The sequence below is a fragment of the Papaver somniferum genome, chromosome 7, assembly GCF_003573695.1.
Source record: "Papaver somniferum cultivar HN1 chromosome 7, ASM357369v1, whole genome shotgun sequence".
NCBI lineage: Eukaryota > Viridiplantae > Streptophyta > Magnoliopsida > Ranunculales > Papaveraceae > Papaver > Papaver somniferum.
This window is the reverse complement of record NC_039364.1, coordinates 206,380,918-206,395,430: the sequence shown is the minus strand read 5'-3', so window position 1 is coordinate 206,395,430 and position 14,513 is coordinate 206,380,918.

The following is a 14,513-nucleotide window of genomic DNA, read 5'->3' as shown; positions in this document are numbered from 1 at the left end:
TCGCGGCTTCCTTGCGTGATTTCTCCCGGCTTTTCACTACTTCTCTGCTCTTTTTGCTCCGCAAGTCATCCAGACTTTATTTATTACCTAAAAATGCAAAATTAATTAATAAAAATATTTATTCTTGAAAACAATGAAAATACAGAATATGGGATAAAATGTAGAATTAATGCACAAAAGATGAGTTAAATGCCAACAAAAATGGATAAATATATACAATATTTGGCACTCATCAAATACCCCCAAACCTGAATTTTACTTGTCCTCAAGTAAAACAAAACTAAGGAAATCCTAACTATACCACTGTCGCTGGTCTCTCGAATGCATTTAGCGTATGCACTAAGCCTTTTAAACCACTAAGTGTCCCTAGTGGACGAGTTGAAGTCTCGTGAAGGTTTGATTAGAACGTACCTACAAAGTTCTAGGTCAAAATATAAGCTCAGATTCCATCAAATGTGACATGTGCAAAACAGTTTAAGCTCACAGCAAAATGGAGATGTCAATCTAGCTATCGAAGGCACAATCCTAGCACTGATAACAAAAAAAGACATGTGATAAGAGTGTAAAGTGTATCTACACATGTGTAAAGAAAGATCTGAAGTTATGACTACTAATCACCAAGAGATAGTTTCTCAGGCTAAGAACTGAGGTCGAAATCTAGCTAGCTGTCCGGACTTTACGAGAATTGTGAATGAGTTGGAGGTATTTCACAATTACTCGCGTTGTACATCAATGGCATACACCCTCCTTGCTTATTACAATGAAACAACAAAAGATGACTCTTTACATGACTCTTATTTACATTGACTATTCTCATTTTATTTTTGGAACAAGAGATGATGGAATTGATAAGTACTTGATTTTTTTGTATTTTTCTGATATATATATATATATATATTTTTTTTTTTGAAGGAGACACTTTTGATACATATACAAAAGGAAACAAAAGATTACATGACACTTTGCAAGAGGTAGCCCTTTTTGATGCACCCAGTTAAATTCGATGGTTGTCTTTCTTAATGTAACCTCCACCTTCTATCCCAACCAACCAAAGAACAAGCTAGTCAAGTTTCGTTCAGTATTCTAAAGTGATTGGCAATCGTAACTTCCTATCAAACACCTTGAAGATCGAGGCCATACATGTATTGGTAGATCGTGCGCGTGCAAATTTCTTATCACTATGTGAATTGTGCTAGAATCAGGGTGCCTAAATATCTAGACTAAGACTCCTAATAATTACATATTTGCACAAGAGTCAACATTTCAAGGTAAATGAGCTCCATTTTTATGATTTTTCATTTTTTTAATTTTTTATTTTGATTTTTCAATTTTTTTGGAATTTTTCAATTTTTTCAAAAAGAAGAAGGAGTTCGTTTTCAATTATGGCAAATTATCATGGTATCTACTCTATACCCCCAAACCTAAACTAAACATTGTCCTCAATGTTTCAAAATATGGAAAGAATTAAAATGCAACATATGGAAAGGGACATGCTGAGTAGAGTAAAAGGAGAGAGAATACCCGATTTCGGCGAAAGCAGAATTAAAACTCCGTTATTCAGGGCAAAAATCCAACATATTTCAGCCGAGATCATATTGGATTAGCAAAATATATACAAAAGGAAATTTAACTAACACATTATCTACAAGAAGATTTGTTTTTTTTTTTTTTTTTTTTGAAAAAGAAAATAAAATCTGGTTTTTGAATGGGAGCAAGCCCACTGTGCAAGCCTTTTGTGTTTGCTTTGGCTCCGCTTGGTTGAAAACTTTTGGTGGAACTGAGTCCAAAATCTCGGCCTAGAATTTGGGTACTCGGCCCACTAACGAGTTCAACTAGCGTGGTCGGTTACAAGCTCAGCTGGGTTTAAAAACCCAGAATACAAAATACAAGTCCAAATTAAACAAGCTCACAAAAATTAAATACAAGCCCACAAATTAAACAAACAAGCCCACAAATAAATTATTACAAACCCAACAGAAAATAAGAGAAGCCCAAAAATTGGCTTTAATATTACAAGCCCACAATTAAAAATTGGAAGCCCACAATTCGGGTTCTCTTAAATGGGTTACCTTTTAAGCACAGCCCAGCTGCTCTGATATTGTTGCAAAAACCCAGTTGGGTTTTGGTTCTTTTCCTTGGTGGCGTCCCAGCAGAGAAAAAACAGGTTCAGAACAGCAGGTCCAACAGCAAATGAAGTGAAGCAGATGCAGATGCAAATGCTATGAAGTGAAATGCAAAAATAGCTAAAAAAACACAAGAAAAACACAGCACCAATCCCCGGCAACGGCGCCAAAAACTTGATAGGCTTCTAAAAGATATTATATTTAAATGCAAAACATTCCCCGGCAACGGCGCCAAAAACTTGGTAGGCCTCAAAGGAGATGTGTATATAAAAATGAAGCGCAATAAAAACGGGGGCCTACAGTAATACCGCAAGTGCACGGTCGTCAGTTGTAGCTCGTGCAAGTACGGGTCGATCCACAGAGATCGGGTGTGTTTTGGAGTGTTTTAACTATTTTGGGTTCCTAAATTGCTATTGGGCTATGAAGCCTTTTGGCTTAAATTGGGCTTTGAGTACTAATGGGTTTGATAATAATAAAATGAACTGAGCTTGGGCTCTGAGTACTAACAGTGGACTGTGGGCTGGGCTTTGGAGAGGAAGCAGCAGCAGCAGCAGTGGCAGCTAGGGGTGAACAAGGCAGCACAGCAACAGCAACAAGAACAGCATCCAACTAGAATGCAGTAACAAGAACAAGGAGAACAAGAATTGCTGCCTTGCACAGCAGCAGAAGTGGCAGAGAAGGCAATGCAGCAGCTGCACAAGCAGTGCACAACAGCACAAGGCCAAGAAGAAGGAAAGGCAGTTAACAGGAAAAGAAGTAGCAGCAGGGGAAGAAAACTGTACAATGCAGCAGTGCAATGCAGCAAGGCAAGTGCACAGCAGCAGTGCAAGGCAAGTGAGAAAGAAAAGATGGCAGTGAACAAAACAGTGAAGACAATAAAGAAAACAAGCAGAGAACAATGCAAGAACTAAACAAAGCAAATACTACACAGCAAAGAAAGATAACAAAACAAACCAAGGCCTAAGGCCAAGGGCAGGGATGTGGAGAAGCTAACAGAGCAAAGCTAAGGCATTCTTCTAGAGTGGGAAGAGAACTAGCTTGCTCATTGTCACTAGTGAGCACTAGTTTCTCCCCACTATTCAATCAACACAATGCACCTAAGCATACAAAAGGAATGGCAAGATAATCAGCTTGCTATGAGCACTGATTTCTTCCATTACACAATCAAATCAAAGCTTCAAAGGCTTCTAGCCTAGCATTCCATCACTTCACAGTGCACAAACTTAACACTAAACTAAACATGGCACTAACAGTGACAAATTAAAATTAAACAGGAACACATTAAACAGGAAATTAAAACATGAAATTAACAAGAACATAACAATTTTAACAGGAGCACATTTAACAGGAGACAAACAATTTTAATATATGCAGTGAAATTGAGCAGAACACATTAAAGAGAAAAACATTAACAGGACATGAAAGTCCTGGATGCCGGCTAATCCAAGCATAAAGTTTTTACATCACACCCACAAGGCTATTTATACCCACAAGCACAATTAGGGTTCTACCCAAAAAAAAAATTCCCAAATTAAAAACAGTAGACTAGGGTTTGATTTCTTTACCTAATTTGATGTAGCAACATCAAATTAAACTCGACCCATTCTTCTATTTGTCCTCCTCTACCTCTCCATGCCTTCAATTTCTCTCTAGCTTCACCTAATTCTCTACCATGTCTATCAATGCTTTTTCTCTATTTTCAAAACCCTAGACTAGGGGAAAACAGTGAAAAGAAGTGAGAGGCATGTTAGAGTGATAGGGGTTTCAATGTTGAGCAGGTGGGGAGTTGGTGGTAGCGGACATGGAGGTACGGCGGTGGTGGCAGTGGAGTTGGTTCTGCAAACAGGGTGTGGTGGTGAAGGTGATGGTGAGGGTCGACTGTTTTGGGAAGAAGGGGGGTGTTTGGTTAGCTGGTATAGGGTTCGGGTGCTAGGGTGTTAGGCGGCTTCATCAAATTGGATGAACAGCGAGGATGAGCCGTGGGATGTGGAGCTGGTAGGTAGATCGGACGGTGATGCGGAGGCAAGCGAGGAGCGACCGTCGGATGAAGGGATACAACGAAACGAACGGTACTTGATGGAGTTAGGTACTGTAGTGTAAGGCGGAGATATCAAACTTCGATGAACAACAAGGGAGCAACCGTTGGATTCAACTACCATCTAATCTGAAGGCTTGGAATTTCAGCGCTGTGGTGCTTGGCAGAGACTTCAGATTTTGATGCTCTATGAAGGAGCGACCATCGGATGCTTCTGAGAACTGATCTGATGGCTGAGAACGGAGGCGTTTTTGTGTGTAGAAAATGAGGTTGTGCGCACCATTCTTCGCGGCTTCCTTGCGTGATTTCTTCCGGCTTTTCACTACTTTTCTGCTCTTTTTGCTCCGCAAGTCATCCAGACTTTATTTATTACCTAAAAATGCAAAATTAATTAATAAAAATATTTATTCTTGAAAACAATGAAAATACAGAATATGGGATAAAATGTAGAATTAATGCACAAAAGATGAGTTAAATGCGAACAAAAAGGGATAAATATATACAATATTTGGCACTCATCAAATACCCCCAAACCTGAATTTTACTTGTCCTCAAGTAAAACAAAACTAAGGAAATCCTAACTATACCACTGTCGCTGGTCTCTCGAATGCATTTAGCGTATGCACTAAGCCTTTTAAACCACTAAGTGTCCCTAGTGGACGAGTTGAAGTCTCGTGAAGGTTTACCAGAGGTGTGCCTACAAAACCTAAGGACAAAGTATAAGCTCAGATTCCATCAAACGTGACATGTGCAAAACAGTTTAAGCTCACAGCAAAATGGAGATGTCAATCTAGCTATCGAAGGCACAATCCTAGCACTGATAACAAAAAAAGACATGTGATAAGAGTGTAAAGTGTATCTACACATGTGTAAAGAAAGATCTGAAGTTATGACTACTAATCACCAAGAGATAGTTTCTCAGGCTAAGAACTGAGGTCGAAATCTAGCTAGCTGTCCGGACTTTACGAGAATTGTGAATGAGTTGGAGGTATTTCACAATTACTCGCGTTGTACATCAATGGCATACACCCTCCTTGCTTACAACACAAAAACACAAAAGATGACTATTTACATGATTCTTATTTACATAGACTACTCTCTTTTTTTATTTTTGGAACAAGAGATGATGGAATTGATAAATACTTGATTTTTTTGTATTTTTCTGATATTTTTTTTTTTTTTAGAACAAGGAAACACTTTTGATACATATACAAAAGGAAACAAAAATTACATGACACTTTGCAAGAGGTAGCCCTTTTTGATGCACCCAGTTAAATTCGATGGTTGTCTTTCTTAATGTAACCTCCACCTTCTATCCCAACCAACCAAAGAACAAGCTAGTCAAGTTTCGTTCAGTATTATAAAGTGATTGGCAATCGTAACTTCCTATCAAACACCTTGAAGATCGAGGCCATACATGTATTGGTAGATCGTGCGCGTGCAAATTTCTTATCACTATGTGAATTGTGCTAGAATCAGGGTGCCTAAATATCTAGACTAAGACTCCTAATAAAAATACATATTTGCACAAGAGTCAACATTTCAAGGTAAATGAGCTCCATTTTTTATGATTTTTTTTTCAATTTTTTTAATTTTTTTTTTGAATTTTGATTTTTCAATTTTTTTTTTTTTGGAATTTTTCAATTTTTTCAAAAAGAAGAAGGAGTTCGTTTTCAATTATGGCAAATTATCATGGTATCTACTCTATACCCCCAAACCTAAACTAAACATTGTCCTCAATGTTTCAAAATATGGAAAGAATTAAAATGCAACATATGGAAAGGGACATGCTGAGTAGAGTAAAAGGAGAGAGAATACCCGATTTCGGCGAAAGCAGAATTAAAACTCCGTTATTCAAGGCAAAAATCCAACATATTTCAGCCGAGATCATATTGGATTAGCAAAATATATACAAAAGGAACAAAAGGGTTTTTAAGAAATTTTATCTACTGGATTATATACAAAAAAATCACCATACACTAACAATCTAAAGAGTTGAGGATCAACCCAAAAGAAAAAGTGTAGAGACAAAAACTTGGCAGGCCTGGAAAAGGGTATAGAAATTTTATCCCCGGGCCAAAAACTTGGTGGGCCCGGAGATATGTATAAAATGAAGCGCAATGAAAACGGGGGCCTACAGTAATACCGCAAGTGCACGGTCGTCAGTTGTAGCTCGTGCAAGTACGGGTCGATCCACAGAGATCGGGTGTGTTTTGGAGTGTTTAGCTAATTGGGTTCCTAAATTGCTATTGGGCTATGAAGCCTTTTGGCTTAAATTGGGCTTTGAGTGCTAATGGGTTTGTTCACAATAAAATGAACTGAGCTTGGGCTCAGTTAGTCTTTGAAGTGCAAATGGGCTTTGGCCTTAAACTTAGGCTTTTGATTAAGCCTGAATTGGATTGGGCCTTAATGAATTTGGGCTTTGGTTTTAAACAACTGGGCTTTGGTTAAGCCCACAGTTGACTGAATTGGGCTTCAGTTTGAAGTGAGCTTTGGGCTTGAGTGCACAACAATGAACTGAATTGGGCTCAGCTGGCTTTGGCAGGCAGCAGCAGTAGCAAGACTGCACAGCAGAAGGGCAGCAGCAGCAGTGAGCAGCAACAGCAGGGGAAAGCAAAGAAAGCAGCAACAACAGAGTTGCAGCAGCAGAGAAGGCAATGCAGCAGCAGCACAAGTGCTGCACAGCAGCTGCAAGGCAGTGGAATAAGAGAAGCAACAGAGTTGCAGCAAGCCAAAAGAAGTAGCAGCACTAGAAGTAAATCAGCAAATGAAATGAACATGGAAGTAAAACAGTGACAGAAACAAAGAACAAAGCAACTACAAGCATAAAACAGTGCAAGATGAACCAAGGCCTAAGCCAAGGGCAGGGGTGATAAAGAAACTGAAATGGAGCAAGGCTAAGGTAGAATACATGCAAACAAATAGAATGGGAAGAGAACTAGCTTGCTATGAGCACTAGTTTCTCCCAATGCTCAATCAACACTGCAACCTAAGCATACACAAGGAATGGCAAGAAAATCAGCTTGCTATGAGCACTGATTTCTTCCATTGCACAATCACATCAATGCTTCACAGATATCTAGCCTAGCATTCCATCAATTGTGACAGCAGATTAAACACAACATTACACAAACATTACATGGCAGTGAGCAACAACACATGTTAACAGGACAAATGTAACAGGAATGAATTGGAAATCAAACATGAAATTAAACAAGCACATAACATTAACAGAACATAACATAAGCACATTTAACAGTGACAAAGCAAGAAATTAAAACATACACATTTAACTGAAATTGAACTGAAACATGAACTGAGCTGAAACTGAAAATTAACAGGACATGAAAGTCCTGGATGCTGGCTATTCCAAGCATGGTTTTTACAACACACCCATACTACATATTTATACCCACAGACAATTAGGGTTCTACCCAATTTTCCCCCAAAATAACAGTAGCTAGGGTTGGTGATTACTCACCTAATTTGATGTAGCAACATCAAATTGAGCTCGACCCATTACTCTATTTGTTCTCCTGTATCACCTCCATGCATCAATTGCTTCTCTAGCACACGTTAATCCATCAACCCATAACCTAGGGTTTAGGTTAGGTAATGAGTTGATGGGATAAAGGGCTAGAATGATGGGGGAAGGTGTTCAATCACGTGTAGGATGATGACGGAGGTGGTATGGTGGTGTTTGGTGGCGACAGGGAGTGGTGGCGATGATGGTGGCGACAGTTGCAGGGTGATGGTTCTGCAGAGGAGGGGTGATGGAGGAGAGGGCTCGATTGTTTGGGAGAAGGGGGGTGTTTGGGTAGGTGGTATAGGCTCGGTTGCTAGGGTGTTAGGCGGATTCATCGAGTCTTGATGTTCTGTGACTCTGAGCTGCGAGATGCGAAGATGGTAGGTATATCGGACGGTGATGTGAAGTGAAGCTTGTAGCGACCGTCAGATTTTTTTGATACAACGAAGTTAACGGCTCTAGATGGGGTTAGGTGTTGTAGTGTAAGGCGGAGATATCAAACGTTGATGAACAGCAAGGGAGCGACCGTTGGATTCAACTACCATCTAATCTGAAGGCTTGGAATTTCAGCGCTGTGGTGCTTGGCAGAGACTTCAGATTTTGATGCTCTATGAAGGAGCGACCGTTGGATGCTTCTGAGAACTGATCTGACGGCTGAGAACGGAGGCGCTTTTGTGTGTAGAAAATGAGGTTGTGCGCACCATTCTTCGCGGCTTCCTTGCGTAATTTCTCCCGGCTTTTCACTACTTTTCTGCTCTTTTCGCTCCGCGACTCATCCGAACTTTATTTATTACCTAAAAATGCAAAATTAAGTAAGAAAAATATTTATTCTTGAAAACAATGAAAATACAGAATATGGGATAAAATGTAGAATTAATGCACAAAAGATGAGTTAAATGCCAACAAAAATGGATAAATATATACAATATTTGGCACTCATCAAATACCCCCAAACCTGAATTTTACTTGTCCTCAAGTAAAACAAAACTAAGGAAATCCTAACTATACCACTGTCGCTGGTCTCTCGAATGCATTTAGCGCATGCACTAAGCCTTTTAAACCACTAAGTGTCCCTAGTGGACGAGTTGAAGTCTCGTGAAGGTTTGCTTAGAACGTACCTACAAAGTTCTAGGTCAAAATATAAGCTCAGATTCCATCAAATGTGACATGTGCAAAACAGTTTAAGCTCACAACAAAATGGAGATGTCAATCTAGCTATCGAAGGCACAATCCTAGCACTGATAACAAAAAAAAGACATGTGATAAGAGTGTAAAGTGTATCTACACATGTGTAAGTTATGACTACTAATCACCAAGAGATAGTTTCTCAGGCTAAGAACTGAGGTCGAAATCTAGCTAGCTGTCCGGACTTTACGAGAATTGTGAATGAGTTGGAGGTATTTCACAATTACTCGCGTTGTACATCAATGGCATACACCCTCCTTGCTTATTACAATGAAACAACAAAATGACTCTTTACATGACTCTTATTTACATTGACTATTCTCTTTTTATTTTTGGAACAAGAGATGATGGAATTGATAAATACTTGATTTTTTTGGAAACACTTTTGATACATGTACAAAAGGAAACAAAAGATTACATGACACTTTGCAAGAGGTAGCCCTTTTTGATGCACCCAGTTAAATTCGATGGTTGTCTTTCTTAATGTAACCTCCACCTTCTATCCCAACCAACCAAAGAACAAGCTAGTCAAGTTTCGTTCAGTATTCTAAAGTGATTCGCAATCGTAACTTCCTATCAAACACCTTGAAGATCGAGGCCATACATGTATTGGTAGATCGTGCGCGTGCAAATTTCTTATCACTATGTGAATTGTGCTAGAATCAGGGTGCCTAAATATCTAGACTAAGACTCCTAATAAAAATACATATTTGCACAAGAGTCAACATTTCAAGGTAAATGAGCTCCATTTTTTAGATTTTTTTTTTCAATTTTTTCAATTTTTTTTTTTTTTTGAATTTTGATTTTTTAATTTTTTTGGAATTTTTCAATTTTTTTCAAAAAGAAGAAGGAGTTCGTTTTCAATTATGGAAAATTATCATGGTATCTACTCTATACCCCCAAACCTAAACTAAACATTGTCCTCAATGTTTCAAAATATGGAAAGAATTAAAATGCAACATATGGAAAGGGACATGCTGAGTAGAGTAAAAGGAGAGAGAATACCCGATTTCGGCGAAAGCAGAATTAAAACTCCGTTATTCAAGGCAAAAATCCAACATATTTCAGCCGAGATCATATTGGATGAGCAGAAAATATATACAAAAGGAAATTTTACTAACACATTATCTACAAGAAAATTTGGTTTTTTTAATGGGATTGGACTTTTTGGAAAAAATTTGGTTTTGTTGGGAAAAAGACAAATTTTGGTTTTGATGGGAAAACGAAAAAGAAAATTTGGTTTAAAAATGGGAGCAAAGTAGAAATTTGGTTTTAAAAATTGGGAGCAAAAGAATTTTTTTTTTTTTTTTTTGAAAAAGAAAATAAAATTTGGTTTTTGAATGGGAGCAAGCCCACTGTGCAAGCCTTTTGTGTTTGCTTTGGCTCCGCTTGGTTGAAAACTTTTGGTGGAACTGAGTCCAAAATCTCGGCCTAGAATTTGGGTACTCGGCCCACTAACGAGTTCAACTAGCGTGGTCAGTTACAAGCTCAGCTGGGTTTAAAAACCCAGAATACAAGATATAAGTCCAAATTAAACAAGCTCACAAAAATTAAATACAAGCCCACAAATTAAACAAACAAGCCCACAAATAAATTATTACAAACCCAACAGAAAATAAGAGAAGCCCAAAAATTGGCTTTAATATTACAAGCCCACAATTAAAAATTGGAAGCCCACAATTCGGGTTCTCTTAAATGGGTTACCTTTTAAGCACAGCCCAGCTGCTCTGATATTGTTGCAAAAACCCAGTTGGGCTTTGGTTCTTTTCCTTGGTGGCGTCCCAGCAGAGGAAAAACAGGTTCAGAACAGCAGGTCCAACAGCAAATGAAGTGAAGCAGATGCAGATGCAAATGCTATGCAGTGAAATGCAAAAATAGCTAATAAAACTACAAGAAAAACACAGCACCAATCCCCGGCAACGGCGCCAAAAACTTGATAGGCCCCGAAGATATTATATTTAAATGCAAAAAGATCCCCGGCAGCGGCGCCAAAAACTTGATAGGCTTTGAAAAGGTCCTAAAAATTATCCCCGGCCAAAAACTTGGTGGGCCCGGAGAAGTGTATAAAATTAAGCGCAATAAAAACGGGGGCCTACAGTAATACCGCAAGTGCACGGTCGTCGGTTGTAGCTCGTGCAAGTACGGGTCGATCCACAAAGATCGGGTGTGTTTGGAGTGTTTCTAGCTATTTTGGGTTCTTAAATTGTTGTTGGGCTTTGAATACCCTTTGAGTGAATTGGGCTTAATGGGTTTGTTTTTAACAATAAAATGAACTGAGTTTGGGCTCAGTTGGTCTTGAAGTGCACTAGGCTTTGGCCTTTGATTGAGTTCAGGATTTTGGGTTAAGCCCACAATTGATTGAATTGGGCTTTAGCTTTAGCCTATCAGTACACTAGGCTTTGGCCTTAAACTTAGGCTTGGGCTGAACTGGGCCTCAATGAACTAAACCTTGGGCTTTTGTTTTGGTCTTCTGATGAGCTCAAGTTGTGCTCTGGGCTTTTGGGCTCAATGGGATTGAGCTAACAGTGGACTGTAGGCTGGGCTTTGGAGAGGAAGCAGCAGCAGCAGCAAGAGAAAGGAAGGCAATGCAGCAACAGCACAAGTGCTGCACAGCAGCTGCAGGGCAAAAGCAACAGCAACAGCAGCTGCAGCAGCAGTGTAGCAGAAAGGAGAAGTGGCAGCAACACAAGGCAATGCAATAAAGAAAATAGCAAACAAAATAAACATGGAAGCAACATAGGGCAACACAGGGCAAAAACAAGGAACAAAGCAAGTGAACCAAGGCCTAAGGCCAAGGGCAAGGATGATAGTGAAACTAAAAGAGCAAGGCTAAGGCAAGAATACAGGCAAACAAAAATGGAATGGCAAGATATCAGCTTGCTATGAGCACTGATTTCTTCCATTGCACAATCAGCACATTGCATCCTAAGCATACAAAAGGAATGGCAAGATAATCAGCTTGCTATGAGCACTGATTTCTTCCATTACTCAATCAGTTCAATGCTTCAAAGGTAACTAGCCTAGCATTCCATCAAACTAACATCAAATTAAACATAACAGGAACATTAACAAAGGAACTTATCAACACAATGCATCAAAACAAGCACATTAACAGGATCATCAACAGGATATGAAAATAAACACATTAACAGGAACATAAACAGGAATTGATTGGAAATTAAAACATGAAATTAAAACATGCACATTAACAGGAACTGATGTGAAACTAAAATTGAACATTAACAGAACTTGAAAGTCCTGGACACTGGCTAGTCCAGCATAAAGTTTTTACAACATCCCAAAGTTCCTATTTATACCCACAGACACAATTAGGGTTCTACCAAAAAAATTCCCAAATTAAAAACAATAGACTAGGGTTTGATTTCTTTACCTAATTTGATGTAGCAACATCAAATTAAACTCGACCCATTCTTCTATTTGTCCTCCTCTACCTCTCCATGCCTTCAATTTCTCTCTAGCTTCACCTAATTCTCTACCATGTCTATCAATGCTTTTTCTCTATTTTCAAAACCCTAGACTAGGGGAAAACAGTGAAAAGAAGTGAGAGGCATGTGTAGAGTGATAGGGGTTTCGGTGGTTGAGCAGGTGGAGAGTTGGTGGTAGCGGATATGGAGTGGCAGTGGCAGAGGTGGTGTTCTGGTGGTGGCAGGACATGGTGTTTGCAGAGCTGCAGAGGGGAAGGAAGAGGGGCTCGACTGTTTTGGGAAGAAGGGGGGTGTTTGGTTAGGTGGTAGGGTTCGGGTGCTCCAGTGTGTGGCGGCTTCATCGATTTTTGATGTTCAACAAGACTAAGCCGTGAGATGTGGAGCTGGTAGGTAGATCGGACGGTGATGCGGAGGCAAGCGAGGAGCGACCGTCGGATGAATGGATACAACGAAACGAACGGTACTTGATGGAGTTAGGTACTGTAGTGTAAGGCGGAGATATCAAACTTCGATGAACAGCAAGGGAGCAACCGTTGGATTCAACTACCATCTAATCTGAAGGCTTGGAATTTCAGCGCTATGGTGCTTGGCAGAGACTTCAGATTTTGATGCTCTATGAAGGAGCGACCATCGGATGCTTCTGAGAGCTGATCTAATGGCTGAGAACGGAGGCGTTTTTGTGTGTAGAAAATGAGGTTGTGCGCACCATTCTTCGCGGCTTCCTTGCGTGATTTCTCCCGGCTTTTCACTACTTCTCTGCTCTTTTTGCTCCGCAAGTCATCCAGACTTTATTTATTACCTAAAAATGCAAAATTAATTAATAAAAATATTTATTCTTGAAAACAATAAAAATACAGAATATGGGATAAAATGTAGAATTAATGCACAAAAGATGAGTTAAATGCCAACAAAAAGGGATAAATATATACAATAAGACTTCAGATTTTGATGCTCTATGAAGGAGGGACCATCGGATGCTTCTGAGAGCTGATCTGATGGCTGAGAACGGAGGCGTTTTTGTGTGTAGAAAATGAGGTTGTGCGCACCATTCTTCGCGGCTTCCTTGCGTGATTTCTCCCGGCTTTTCACTACTTCTCTGCTCTTTTTGCTCCGCAAGTCATCCAGACTTTATTTATTACCTAAAAATGCAAAATTAATTAATAAAAATACTTATTCTTGAAAACAATGAAAATACAGAATATGGGATAAAATGTAGAATTAATGCACAAAAGATGAGTTAAATGCCAACAAAAAGGGATAAATATATACAATATTTGGCACTCATCACTATACCGGTTTGTCCATGCACGCACAAATTTTTCCTTGAACTTATCCAACCATTGAGTCCGACAATACCAAACGGCAGTTGGATAAACTTCATTCCAATCGGCAATAAACTTCTCCAATCTCTTTTCGTACATAACCTCGGTAAGAAACCAATAAACTTTTTCCCAATCTCTTAGAAATTCCAACCACTTTTTATGATTTTCCGCATGTTCTTTGTCCACTCGCTCCTTTATCTTGCCTCTCTCATCTTCTTCTTCTTCTTCGGGGGATAATTTGTTCTTTCAAACATCTTCCTCTAGTTGAACAATCATTCTCTTCTTAATATCCGCCTTAGTGGGTTCAAACAAGGCATGGCAAGTTTTTATGATATTTTGACGTATATGATATGTACATAGGAAATTTTTTTCGTCCGGGAAGACGTCGGATATTGCTTTCATTAATGCGTCATCTTGATCGGTTACGATGACCCTCGGAAGTTTATTTTCCTGGAAGAATAATTTCAGTTGTCGTAATGCCCAATGATAATTATAGTCCCTCTCGTTTTCCATTAAACACCAAGCCCATGTGAATGTTACCTTGTACGAGGTTTGCCCCACGATGTTGAACAACGACATATTGTACTTGTTTGTCTTATAGGTACAATCCATCAAAAGAACACCACAACATGTATTTGCCAATTGTGAAAGCAAAGGATGCGAAATGAATATTTGAAGGGGCTTATCGTCCGTCCCTCTTTTAATGATACGCGTGTAGTTGTAATCCCAAGCTATCTTCTCAAATTCTTGCATAACGGACCTCCTTTCCCATTCCACCCTTCTAATAGTTTCTTGCGCGCTAGAGATTGTACGTAGAGAAGACACGTTAAACGCATCCTTTTCCTTGAAGCCTCTGAGAATTTGTCTCGGTTTGAT